Raw genomic sequence first — 10652 nt, 5'->3', positions numbered from 1 at the left:
TCAATAAAAAACCCGTAGACACAAGTGATCTAGGCAGAACCTGATGAGTCTATATAAAACTTGGAAAACATCCAATAAAATCCACCAAAACAAACCGATCATTTGTCTTAGGCTTAAGAAATTAAGCACAAACCACACTTAAACAAGTGCAAAATAAATTATAATGAAAAAGTGTCAAAGGTGAAACACACTTTGAACGCAGATTATAGCCATCAAAAGAAATTAAGGAACATATCCAAAAAGAATGGCTAAACAATGGTAAAAAATCATGAATACATCGTTTAGAATTAATCTAAACATAAATATCCATTAATACGAGGTATAATCATATTAATAATATGCGAATAACCCGCATCTATCTAATGTCAGTATGAGAAAACGTACTTCAATATTAAATAACCCTCAAAAATATTAACTCTCAAGAAAAAGAATTATCATGATTTTTTCCTAATTTTTCCTAATTTTCTAGGGCCTCAAAATATAATAATTTTGAATTCCACCAAACCTATCTTATGGCATTCCAAACCTATATTTTTTCAAAAAATTTGTAGCAATTAAATTTGCCAAAATACCATTGATATTTTAAAAATACCAATTTTTAGGATTTCTAAAAATAATATCTAGAATATTCCCAATTTTTCTTGAGAATCCCATCGTTCACGAAATTTCCAATTCCACTCGACAATTCTCAAATCCAATGAAAATTTACAATTTTAATGGACTTTTCTAATTTTGTGGATCAAAAAATATATTTTAAAAGGAGTTTGAATGGTCACGGGCGCCTGAATGGACACACCACATGCCAAACACCAACCCCACCTTTTTTCAAAATTTAAAATAACCTTTGTCTAATTTGTCACTAATTTTCAGGAATTTTTTGAAAATTTTAAATTACCCCGAACGCATTTAGAATACAAACGGTCAAAAAATTTCGGAATTCCAACGGTTTTCCCGGAATACGGAAAGCCAAAAGATTTTGGAAAATGAAAAGACAAAAAAAATCGGAATGTGAAAGGTCAAAGGTTTCCGGAATATGGAAGGTCAAAAGTTTTTTCGGAATTCGGAAAGCCAAAAGGTTTCGGAAAAACGGAAAGCCAAAGGTTTTCCGGAAGATGAAAAGCCAAAAAGTTTCAAGAAGAAATTTTCAAAAAAAAATAGAGATTTTTTCCTCAAATCCCGTAATTTCTCACTATTTTTCAGGCTTTTTCAAGCTTTTTTTGAAATATTATCAAAAGCTTTTTGTTTTAATAATAAAAAACTTTTTTAAAAAAATAAAAAAAAAATAAAAAAAGCTTAATTAAACTTATAAGGAATTTGATTTTTTAAGGGGGGGGCGATTTTTCGCCGGCTGGCTGCAGCGCACCCCCCCAGTCTACACGCAGATTACTGAGAGAGGGAGGGAGTAAGAAAACTCCCTCCTCTCCTTCTTCTCTCCTCTTTCCTCTCCTTCTTCTTCCTTCCATTCTCTTTCCTCCCCTCTCTGTTAACAGAGAGATTAACATTAATCTTTCATTAAGGTTTTTAATTAAACCCTTAATCGTAATTAAAATTAATTATGATTAATGTTTAATTTAAAAAATTCCTTTTTAAGAGAAATTTCACAGAAAAAAGAAGGAAAAATCAAATTTGAGAGGCGGAAGAGGACCCCACGCACACGTGAGAGCATTTTATGCATCAACACGCTGTCCCCTACTGAATTTCAATAGAAAATTGACAGAAATTTGATTGCAAACCCGAAAAAACTCGAAAAAATGTATAAAAAATACATTATAATCATAAAATTGCTCAAAAAATTCCCAAAAATTTAGGAAAAATTTCCTAAAAATTCTAAGAATTTAGGGAATCCATTCTACCAAAATATTCACAATAAAATATGTGGTATTTTTGTAAAAAATTCCATTAATGCTTATTTTAAGCCATAAAAAATAGAGAAAAATAGCATTAAACTCACGGAATTCCCCCACAACGTCGATTCGTCCATTGAATTATAGTAACACACATTCCAATCGCCATATCGATGATCCACATGAAATTCATCAATACAAATCAACAAAATAATATTTTTATTAGTAAATATTAAAATTTACTAAAAAAATCAACAACAGTTCTCTGATACCACTAAGATCTCTCGAGATAATTGTTATGCATAAACCTGCATAAATCAAGCATAAACGCAACCACCCAACCACCCCCGAGCCCAAGGGATGCACAGATGAATCATAAATGAAATACATCATACCTCTACCTTGATGTCCCGTACCATCAAGAGATATAATTCCAATCCAATAGCATGTAGCTATAGTGTGAAATGGTAGATGAGTAGATATGGACCTCTACACAAGAGACCATAGCATAATCCTCCAAGCCCCCAAGCCCCCTTGAGTGTGCCCCATGTCCCTATTATATAGGAGGGCCCTCAAGTGAATCTTGACTTTCCATTCCCCACGTGTGACCCTTGGATGCCTGACCCTAACCTTAATCCTTAAGGTTAGTCCTAACCCATGCTCCACTAGAGCTTGTTCCCATGCTCCCATGCTCACAAGCCTAATGTGGGTTAGCCTCCTAGTATATGCACACATAATGTGCATATAACATAGCACACATAATGTGCATATAACATAGCACACATAATGTACATATAACATAGCACACATAATGTACATATAACAGGCACTTTAGATAGAGTTTAGATAGTAGCTCCCATAGACTTGGCTTTGTGATGGAATCCAGGAAACGTAAAGAACGTGGTCGTCCCCTCAAAAAATAGCATTTGTTGAAAGTGAAGAAAGAGCACACTCACATTTGAGTGAACGTATTTTTGATGTAAATGCATAAACTATAGATGATGAGATCAAGGAAGGCATCACAAATGATGCGGCCTGCAAAACAACATCAAATGATGACTTTGTGGTCTCACGCCGCAATGAGGTGGATGTAACCAAGGGCAGTTGGGAAATTAGAAGAATGCTAATTCGTTGTGTTCAAAATGCTTTGGTATGACGTAGGGTAAACGATGTATAACCATTATGCAAAGCCAATCTCCTGGTCTAGTGGCTCCTTGTTTTTGAGGAGAATGTACATACAAGGCTAAAACCCAACATCAATGGATTTAGTTTTGCAATCATGATGTTCGACACACAAGTAGTGGCCAAGCATGGAATGGATCTAGAGTAAAATATTGAATCAAACACATCAAAGCAAGAATCTAGTATCCATTAATCATGAGATTAGTTATCAAATGGCTCATCGCATGAATATACAAGAGAGAGAATATCTATAAGTGCATGTAGCAAGAGAAGATGCACAAATAGCCTAAGTGTGTTTAACCTCTCACCAAGAGGATGGCTTTCATGTTAGCCATGAACTTGACCATGGAAGGCCAAATCTCCATTGATGGAGCCCAAAGGTACAAGATGACCAAAATTAGTAAAAGTGTCAAAAGAAATGTACCCCAAGCCCTATTTATAGTCACTTTCTCCTTTTGCCCATGGGCCCCTATGTACATGTGGAAATCAAGCTCTATGGCTTCATGACAAACCATCCCTTCCCAAAGATTTTGTCCTCAAAATCATACAAGATATTTACAATTGAATCGCAATCTCAATGTTAACCCATGGGAAGTAGAGAGGTCTTCAAAAATGCGCCTCGAATACATTTGGAATAGGGAAACCAAATGTAGTGAAGCCGACAAACTCCTTCTCCAAAAATAGCATGTAGGACTGTTATGGTAGCCATGTTGTCGATGAAGCTTCCCTTGAAATTCTTCATGAAACCTCCATAAAAATGAGCTGCAAATGATGCGTAGCCGCACCCAAAAGGGTCCCACATATTTGTCATCGAACCAAATGATCTTCCAAGTGTGTTGGAGTAGATTGGTAACCCCAACAATAGATCCAACCAAAGCTGTCTAGAAATTACAGCACATATAAAACCTCATGATATGCCCATTTTTCACATAATAATCATGCCACTTGATCAAGGAATACTTCCATCAAGTAAACCATGTTGTTGAACATACTCCATTGATTGCCAAGTAGCCTCATCTATGGGCAAGCACTTCCATTTCACAAGGAATTCATCAATGTTCCGGTTCCTCAAAACCCTTGTCCTCTTGTCCACAATCCTCTCCGGCTCATAGATAATCTCTCCTTCTTCATCCATCGGTGGTAACCCTTGATTGCCAAGTAGCCTCATCTATGGGCAAGCGCTTCCATTTCACAAGGAATTCATCAATGTTCCGGTTCCTCAAAACCCTTGTCCTCTTGTCCACAATCCTCTCCGGCTCATAGATAATCTCTCCTTCTTCATCCATCGGTGGTAACTCTTCAATCTCTTGAGGAAGAGATCCCACAAACCTCTTAAGGTTGGATACATGAAACACATTATGATCCTTGTAGAAGGAGGTAGGTCAAGCTTATAAGCCAATTCACCCACTTTCTTGACTACCAAATATGGTCCATAGTATCTATGTGCCAACTTGGAATTGGAAGACCCTTTGAGAATATTGTGACGGCTCTTAGAAAGCTTGAGCAACACATAATCACCTTCCTTGAACTCCATTTTGCGTCTATGCTCATCCGCATTTGCCTTCATGACTTCTTGTGCCTTCTTCATATTATCCTTGCATAATTGAAGAAGCCGTCTCATCCTTTCCAACTCTTCCTTGGCTAAAGGATTAACCATTTTATCCTCATGGAAGGCAATAGATGGCACATGCACTTGATACCCATAAAGAGCCTCGAAAGGTGACATCCCAATACTCAAATGCTTGCTTGAATTATGACAAAATTCAGCAAGGTAAAGCCATTCATCCCATGATGCTTGCATGTCATGACAATAGTGCCTCAAGTACACTTCAAGCCATTTGTTTGTGCACTCCGTTTGCCCATCCGTTTGAGGGTGATAGGCTGTAGAAGGAGTGATTTGAATCCCCAAGTTCTCATACAATGTCCTCCAAAAAGTGCCCATGAACTTGGTATCTCTATCACAAACTATGTTGAGTGGCAAACCATGTATCTTGAATACATGCTCCATAAATTGGTTGGCAATGTGAGAGGCCCCATAAGTAGTCTTGGAAGTAATAAAATGAGCTGATTTGGTGAGTCTATCCACCACCACAAATACTTAACCCCATCCATGCTTCGTCTTTGGCAAGCCTGTGATGAAGTCCATGGAAATGTGAGTCCATTTTCCATCCGGAATAGGCAAAGGATGAAGTAAACCACTTGGCAATTGGTGACTATCCTTATTCCTTTGGCATGACACACATTCCAAAACAAACTTCTTGTCATCCCTCCACATGCCTTTCCAATAGAAGCTTTTGCTCACTTTGTCAAATGTCTTGAGAACACCAAGATGACCCGAAAGCGGTGAAGAATGCATCTCATGAAGCACCTTAGGAATGTAGGATGAGGTTGGAACCAAATACACTTTATCCTTGTGCTATAGTAGATCATTCCAAAGCTTATAATGAGGAAATTCTTCACCATCTCCTTGCTGTAATTTTCTGTAAATATGGGCAGCACTCTCATTGACAAGAGACTCCTCTTGTATCCCTTTTATCCATTCACTATACACTTCCATAATTGATGTCAAGGTGCAAGCCCACATTCTAGACAATGCGTCCGCTACTACATTGTCCTTTCTCAGAGTATAGGATATCTCAAAGTCATATCCTTGAAGCGTAGCCAACCATCTCTTTTGCTTGGGAGAAAGATTGGGTTGAGAGAGGAAAATTTTCAGCACCCTATGATCACTTCTCACCTTGAAATGAGCACCATAAAGATAGTGATGCCATTTCTTGATTGCATGAAGTATAGCCAACATCTCTTGTTCATACACATGCAATTCCATCTCCTTCTTGGAAAGCGTCCTACTCTCAAATGCAATGACACCATGCTCTTGATACAAAACTGCCCCAAGACCTCTTCCACTTGCATCCGGCTTGCACATAGAATGTCTTTGAGAAATCCGGACAAAGAATAGGAGCTGATGTAAGTAAAGCCTTGAGCTCATTGAAACTCTTGTCGGCAATGGCATCCCAAAAGAAAGCTTCCCTCTTAAGTAGATCGGTAAGAGGTGCCGCAATTGATGCATAGTGCTCCATAAATCTTCTATAGAAAGAAGATAGACCCAAAAATCCTCTCAATTGAGTTGCATTAGTAGGGGTTGGCCATTCTTCGACACATGCCACCTTCTTTGGATCAACCCTAATGCTATTTTCTCCCACCAAGTGTCCAAGGAAGTGTCCAAGGTATTCAACCTCATTCACCATGAAAGTGCACTTGGTCTCCTTTGCAAACAATCTATGCTCCCTCATGACCTCAAAAACTTGCTTCACATGTACCAAATGCTCTTCTTTGCTCTTGCTATAGACCAATATGTCATCAAAGAACACAAGTACAAATTTGAACAAGAAAGGAGCCAACACCCTATTCTCATGAGTGCTTGGAAGGTGGCCGGGCATTCGTGAGACCAAAAGGCATAACCATGAAATGAAACAATCCTCTTTCCGTCCTAAATGTCGTCTTCTCTTCATCACCCTCCTTCATCCTTATTTGATGGTATCCCGATCTCAAGTCAATCTTGGTGAAGAACTTTGCCCCTTTTAGCTCATCAAGAAGATCATCGATGCGAGGTATGGGGTATCTATTCTTGATGGTTACCTTATTCAAATCACGGTAATCTATGCACATACGAAAGGAACCATCCTTCTTCTTCACCAATAGAATGGGAGATGCAAACGGAGATTGTGAGGGTTGAATGAGACCCATGGAAAGCAATTCTTGCACTTGCTTTGCCACTTCTTCCCTTTCCACCTTTGACAACCGGTAAGGAGGTTTTGTTTGCAACCTTTGCATTTGGCTCAAGTACAATGGCATGGTCGATTTCCCTCTTTGGTGTGGCAAACTCTTTGGCACTTGGAAAATGTCCTCATAATCCTTGAGAAGAGCTGCCATATCCTTGTCTATGTGCTGTCCATTGCTATCCATCCCTTCTTGAGTGACATGCAACACATAGACTGTACCAAGAGTTTTGAGTTCCTTCTTGAGTCTCTTTGGAGTGATCAAAGAAAGCTCTTTTGGTATATTTCCAGCCAATACCACAAGCTGTCCATCATGTGAAAAGCTCATAACACCTTGTTGAAGGTTCATGTGAAAATCACCAAGAGAAGCCAACCAATCACATCCCATAATCACACCAATGGGCCCCATGTCCAATACTACCAAGTCACCTTCCCAAGCATATGAAGAGGATAAACTCACTCTTGTTGAAGGGCAAAACAAATTGGCTTTTTCATTCTCTCCATTTGCTACTTGTACTTGGAAGGTTATGGGTAGCTCCATCGGAGATAGTTTGAGAGAGTTGAGGGATTCGGAGTTAACAAAACTATGAGTACTCCCTGAATCCACCAAGATGTGTGCAACTCTCCCATTAATGGTGCCCACCAACCTCAAGGTGTTCGGACTCTTGCAACCCGCCAAAAGCTCTTGTGAAATGGAACATACATGGGCTGCATTTCCTGCATCTTTTGGCATATTGTCCCTCAAAATGCAGCATTTCCTGCATCTTTTGGCATATTGTCCCTCAAAATGCATACATGATCCCTTCCACCGGGGTCGAAAGGAAACTCATCCTCTTCTTTGACAAAAGAATGACCCTCCAAGTCTTCTTCATGTGTCTCCTCGCTGCAATCTTCAAACTCTTCCACATCATGAGATGACTTGGAATCGTCATTCTCATCCATAATGATCATAGTAGCCACCACTTTCTTTGATTTGCAAATGTGCCCGGTGTGGAGTGGAAAAAAGAACAGGGAGACAGGCCTCTATAGCTTCCCACTCCCCCAACCTTGAAATCACTAGCACAAAACAGGGGCACCATAGTCAAAGTAAACACCCAGTAAACACATACACTTCCACTGTGTGCATGACGAGGTAATCGAAGGCTGGCACAAAGTGCGCTGTGAGAGTGTAAACCCGTAGACTACACCACCAAACACGTCAATCGTGAACGCCTTCTCCTGCAAATCAATACACACAAGATACCAACACACAACCATAGCCAGATACATCACCAGTATCATTCATCCTTGAATTCCCAGTCAACACTTCCATACAGCTTCAATCTCGCCGCCACCTTCCACACTTAACTGTAGTCGGCACTCCTCTTTCCGCTTTGCTGCCCTCAACACCAACACCACCCTCGCCTTCTTGTAGTGACTGCCACCACCCTCGTTTTTACTGTTCACGCTCACTTTCTTTTTATTTTGGCACCTTACTTTTTCTTGGTTATATACAATCACCGCCACCTCTTTTATGATGACTCTTCTCTCTGCTATGATGCAGTTGGCGCCACCGACTCCTCAACTTAGCTGCGCCCGACACCAGCAGACCTTCTTCCACTACTCCTTCTCCTCTTTTTCCCTGCAGTCATCGCCTCCACTTCTCTCTCCTTCTCTCAGTGTGCTACCAGCTGCCACCACCTCGCTTCTCTCTTCAGCTGCAATTGACGTCCTATATATCGACGCTCTCCCTTGGCGACTCCCTCTCTCACCTCCACTTCGCTGCAGTTGCTGCCACCACCTCGCTTCTCTCTGGAGTCGACAGCATACCCTTCATGACTTCTCTTCCCTCTGCCTTGCTCTTCGACACCACGTCTTCCCTTTTGTAGCTTCGCTGCAGTTTGATATCACATCATCCCTACTATAGCTCCGGCCCACCAACCCTTTTCTTCTTTTCTTCTCCTTGCAGTTCCCTTGCCTCTTCACTATTGATGCCACCCTCAAACAGCAAGTTTTTCTCCTATTGACGTGTGGCACTCTTCCATTCTCTTGGCGCATGCCGTGAGGGAAACTTGGCCGAGTGTTATTGGCAGCCACCACCCTCGTTTTTTCTAGAATCTTAAGGACTTTTATTTTCACATTAAACTTAATTTTGTTTAAGGCTGGCCACATTGCCTTAAGTCACACCCCCATAAATGCCCTTTATGCCATTTATCCTTTGCCCAGATGGCATTAGCACCTCATTCCCACCATAGAGCACTGCCTATCATAAGGTCGTTTCCCACTGGTAGCCACACACTGCTGCAATGAAAAAAAGCTTCAAACCTCGAGCACTTGCTCCCAAAAAAAACATGCATGTACTAGCCTACTACAAAACCATCCACTCTGTACACCTGCCAGGGTATTCAGGGCAAAGTTTTTTTGCATGCCATGCATCCCATATGTACACAAGCCCAAAACACCTTTACAAAATTTTGCCTAACGTACTTTACCCCTAGCCTGCTGAAGCATTCATGCTCAGTAGTAGCAAAAAAAGCATACGACCACGTTTCCCTCTGTCAATCCTTTGAGCATCATACAAGGTAATCAAAACATCTCTATTCCATGTGTTCAAAGAAACATTGTCATCTTCCCAAGACGTAATTTGCCTTCCCACATCCCACAACATAATATAGGAACCTTTGGAAACAAAGCTCTTGACATACATAGCATTCTGCCTCATCTCAATTCCATAATCACTGATGTGGTCAACGCATTTATTAGAGAACCAGTGAAGCAATGCCTGTTGAGGGTAATAACTGATGAAAGCTTCATCGAGAAAGACCTGCTGTGCTATAGCACTTTCTTGTCCATCAACATAAGAAACATCTCTATCAAAGCCATCCGCTATAGGCAAAACATGCTTCCCTTCTCAAGGCACCATTGCCAAAGCATCCACCTCAGTTCCTGTATGCTCACCTTTATCAAGGCCAATAAGAAATTCATCTATCACAGCATCCATAATCTCATCCATAGCATCAACATTATTCATAGACTTCTGGTGTTGCTCCTCCTTCATAGCATCAATTCTGCTTGTGGCTTTCTTAACATTAATGCACATCTGATCATCCAATTCCAACTCGGGTTCATCATCCTGCAGACTTTCTATATCCCACTCATCCCACAAAGATTCATCATCCAAAGACTCAAAAGCATACTCTTTCACATCACATGCATGCATCTGCTTATGATTCACTTGTACCTTAACCATAACATCCAAAGGAAGTACATCAGGATCTTGAGGAAAATCTACCTCAAAAAAGATATACTCTTCAAGGGCATCCTCTATCATAAAATCAATCGTCTCGCTACTTCCTCGCATTCTTCTTGTATGGCCTCTTCTTTTTGCCCGCAACCTTATCACTAAGCACTTCCTCATCAATAACCAGGGCAGCCATCTCTGCACCCTCCTCACTGGATGAAGTGTCCTCTGTTCCCTCACTAGTAGTGGTGCTACTAGTCGTATCATCAACACTCGAATCTGCTTCATTTTCCCCTTCATCATCAACAGGCTTTTGATTATCCATATTAAATTGCTTTTATCCCCTCGCCTGTCATATAGAGTAATGACCCCTTTCCTCCAACCTTGAACATCTTTCACCGCTCTTAGCCATGGTCTTCCCAAAATGATGGGGAACGCACCCAGTCCTGTCGGCATAACATGACAATCCACAAGCACCTTTACATCAAAAGCCTGTAGTTCTAACTCCTTGATCACACCTAAGCATTTGACCTTCTGGTAATTAGCCAACCGAATACGAAAACCAGATGCTTCAGTAATATTAAGAACAAGCCTCTCCATAGCTGCTAGTGTGATTACACAAATTTG

Source organism: Cibotium barometz, chromosome 42 (assembly GCF_041138505.1).
Source record: "Cibotium barometz isolate CiBa-2024 chromosome 42, ASM4113850v1, whole genome shotgun sequence".
Classification (NCBI taxonomy): domain Eukaryota; kingdom Viridiplantae; phylum Streptophyta; class Polypodiopsida; order Cyatheales; family Cibotiaceae; genus Cibotium; species Cibotium barometz.
The sequence above is the reverse complement of the archived record's forward strand: the minus strand, read 5'-3'. Positions refer to the sequence as shown.